Source organism: Empidonax traillii, unplaced genomic scaffold (assembly GCF_003031625.1).
Source record: "Empidonax traillii isolate 1590-97213 ecotype Southwest subspecies unplaced genomic scaffold, ASM303162v1 scaffold232:size1090087, whole genome shotgun sequence".
Classification (NCBI taxonomy): Eukaryota; Metazoa; Chordata; class Aves; order Passeriformes; family Tyrannidae; genus Empidonax; species Empidonax traillii.
Window position 1 is genome coordinate 166,783 of NW_020955425.1, and position 4,031 is coordinate 170,813.

Here is a 4,031-nt window from a genome sequence, read left to right on the forward strand (position 1 = left end):
TTTTTTTTTTTTTTTTTTTTTTTTTTTTTTTTTTTTTTTTTTTTTTTTTTTTTTTTTTTTTTTTTTTTTTTTTTTTTTTTTTTTTTTTTTTTTTTTTTTTTTTTTCTCTAACTGTAACCTTTTGGACTTGAGTTAGCTGCTACTTCTGGGTTATTTACTCGTCCAGGAAAGATGCCGAGCTGCTGAGGGGCCCGATTCTGATGCCGACGCAGTTCCCACTGAGGCAGGGGCAGGGCCGGGGGTGGGGGTGGTCCTGGCACTGCAGCCGTCCCTACCCTCTAATCTTAGTCAGATGAGGCGAGGAGAAGAGCAGCTGCTAGCTCTCTGCAGATTTGCTTCCCAGGCTGATTTAGGCTTCCAGGGAAAAGAGTGGTTGCTGTAAAATGTTCAAATTGCTCGGATGGAAACTTTCCAGTGTGTTGGGAATACTTAAAGGCAGAAACAACAATGACACCGCTTCGAAACGTAACTTCTTACTCCCCGAAAAGCCAGATAAACCTTCAGGACCTGGTAGTGAATGACAGTCATTTCCATATTGCTCCACCGAAACTCAAACGTGTGTGTTTTGGGGAATTTCAGTCTTTCCTTTTCCATCACTCTCGGTGAACAGGGGAGTCCTCCTTCAGCACCGCCTGCCCTGCCGTTCATGCTACCGCCGGGACTCTGTCTCCATTTTCCGCAGGTTTACCGGCGGCCAGGATTCATTTTCCCCACTCCTTCTCTACCCCCTTGGCCGCCCTGTGCAGGACAGAGGGACAGGGGACGGCTGGTTACTCCACCTCCACTGTCACCCGCTGTCACCCGCCCTGCGCTCCCCGGACGGGGCCGGTGGTTCTGCAAGTCATTAATGCTCTTTTAAAGTATTTTTTTCCAATTATTGTTTCTCTGCACCAGCTTCTTGTCTTTTTTCTCGCAGATACTCGAGCCCGTGAAAGCAGTGGGCGTGCAGGCAGTTACGCAGCCCGGAGATCTCGCCTTTCTCCCTCTCTTCTCTAAACACCGCCGTTAACATGCTGGCAGCGTTGGTGATTCGGTTCCAGTTGCTACTGCTGGTCAGTATTTACCATCAGACAGATGTTTATCTGCCGGGCTCAGCTTATTGTTTTTCTTCCCTGGAAGAAAATGTAAAAAAAAAAAAAAAAAAAAAAAAAAAAAAAAAAAAAAAAAAAAAAAAAAAAAAAAAAAAAAAAAAAAAAAAAAAAAGGTGTCTTCGGCCATTTTCTGCAATCTTGACACCTCGAGCTGCGGGTTTGTCCGTGCTCGGACTTTCCTGGAGGAGCTGAGGCATTACTGGTCTTTCCCTGCTCACAGTTACTGCAAACACCACAGCCGGGCGACAAAGCAAGTTGTGGGTCCCATCGGCAGAGATCCCGGCTCCTTTTCCCGTGCTTACCTCTATGATAGTGGCCATGAGCTGTCCCAGGGCACGATTAACCCTTCCTGTGGCCCTGGGGCTGTCACCGAGGGCTGCACTCGCCGAGTCCCTCCGTTTCGTGCCTCCTGGTTGGTTGGTGCACGGGGGACGAACCTTTCCCTGAGGCACTCCGGTGACTCGTGGGATGGTTACCCACGGGAGGAGCTGCGGCAGTGCCGGGACAGAGCTGGCACTGTGCTGGGACAGTCCACTCTGCTGGGAAAGTCTGTGGCAGCGCTGGGACAGTCTGTGACTGTGTTCGGGCAGTGCTGGAACAGTTGGGGCGATGCTAGGACAGTCGGGTAATGTCTTGGAACAGTTAGGATAGTTTTGGGGCATCCTGTGACGGTGCTGGGACAAAGCTGGGGCAGGCTGAACTGCCCTGTCACTGTCTCGGGACAGTGCTGGAAGATCTGAGACAGTGCCGAAAGTGTCTTAGGACAGTTAGGATGGTGCTGGGACTGTTCTGCCACAGACTAGGATAGGGCTGGAATAGTGCTGAAACAGTTAGGACAGTGCTGGGACCTCCTGGCACAGTGCCGCGACGGTGCCGGGACAGCTGGAGCAATGCCGGACAGGCTAGGGAGGAAGCAGCGCCGGGAGGAGGCCGAGCCGGGCAGGGCTCGGGAAGGGGGGAACTGCCTGTGACATCGCCGCCGCCGCCACACCTGGGCCAGGACGCGGAGGGACTGAACCTCGGCTTCGGTTTCTCCCGCTCCCAGCCGAGAGCGCACCGGGACACTCGCGGCCCTAGCCCCGGCCCGGCCTCTCTGCGGCCGCTGCGAAGGGTCTGTGCGGGGAAGGACTGGTCTGCAGACCCTGGTCTGCTCTCCGCGCAGCTCTCCCAGGGCTCCTTACAGCTGGCCGCCGCCTCTCCACGGACTTTCTGGTAATACGGGGCTGCCGGGGTGCGGCGTTCAAGGAGTGCTCGCATCCCTCGTCTCTTCCACGTAAAAACTGATTGGTAGCCAAGAGCTCGAAAAGGCGGCTGATAACATCAAACCCTTCTACCTTCTGTACAGCTTTACCCAATACACCTTGTGGTTTCCCCCTTCTTTCGGTTTTTCTTCTCCCTTCCACCCCCCCACCCCCGCCCCTTGGAGACCCCTGGCCGCCGCCCGCCCCTCCCCGTCATCTTCTCAGGGCCACCCACGCGGGTCACCCGGAGAGGCACCGCCGGCGATCCCCGCTCCAGCTCGGTGGGGCTACTCCACCGGTACTCATCTATTGAAATTGCAAATGATTTGCGCTCTCAAGTGCCAGTGGCTCTGGAAAAAATGTCGTCTTCATTACTTTTGCTTAGAGATACAGAAAGCAGTTCTTTCTTGGCCATGTACATTTAGCGGACAAAATTCATTAAAGATGTGTGTTTTGAACAATCCCACGGGACAGCTTTAATCGACAGTGAGATTTTATTTGACTTGGCAGTGTAGCAGTGGGGATTTGACTCATCAAGATGTAAATTAAGAGTAAACAGAGAAAAAGTGTTTCTCTGCATGCATCTGAATGTGTATTTCCTCCTCTTAATAGATTAATTAATACTACTTTTCAGTCATAAATTAGTAAGTGCTCTTGAGGGAACTGAAGGAAGAGTAACCATCATGATTAGTGTATTACATGGCTAGTGTGTGAAGAAACTTTCAGTATCTGTGAGGTACATCTGCATAGATAGAACTGAAAGTAGTTTGGGTAATGAAATGTGTGTGCTTGCGGCTGGGCAGATTTGCAATGTGCAACTGTAACAGTTCTGCTCCTGCTGAAGTGCTCACTCATGCTAGCAATGCTCAGCGCTTCAGGAGATGCTAGCTTCTGGCCTAAAATTCAAACCAGCTTTGAATTATTGCTTCAAGATATGCAAGCTCCAGAGAGAAATGAGATTCCAGAAGCTTCACATGCCTGGCCTGTTGTATTACCCAACACTACCTAGTTTAATGTTAGCACATGTATAGTACATATAGTTTGCAACTATGTGTTTGTCACTCTTCTGAGAGTCCAGATTTTCTCATGTATTTCACAGCGAATTGAAGCCCTTGATTTGGAACTTTGTATACTACCTTACAGTCTAGATTCCTGAAGTCTGGATATGACAGTATCTAGCTAAAGGTAAAAATTAGAAAATGTTATATGAAAAGAAAGTCTTGGCAGTGTAAAATGATATTCAGAAAGTATTTGCTATTTAGAAAGTATCAAAAGATAGTTACATTATTTTAGTAAATACAGCTTGGCTTTTTTTTTTTTTTTTTTTTTTTCCTTTTTTTTTTTACAGTTCAGAAAGAGCCACAGAGTGGCTCATCTATGTGTAACACTACAAAAAATATAGGTTTAAACTGTCAACACATCTTTGTATAGGCCCATGCTTTTGACAAGTAACACACATATTTCTAGTACCCATTGGCTGTGTCTGATACAGATTTCAGAAGACAGACCCACAACACGTAGTTTGCTGCCCAGAAGTATGTCTAAGTCAGGAACTCTGGCAAAGTTTTTCCACATGAAGCTCTCATCCGCCTGAGACCATCTTGAATTATTTGGCACTTGGGTAGCTCAGATGGGACCATAGGCCTGCGTCCCCAAATATCACAGAATATGCTGAGTTGGAAGGGACCCACAAGGATCA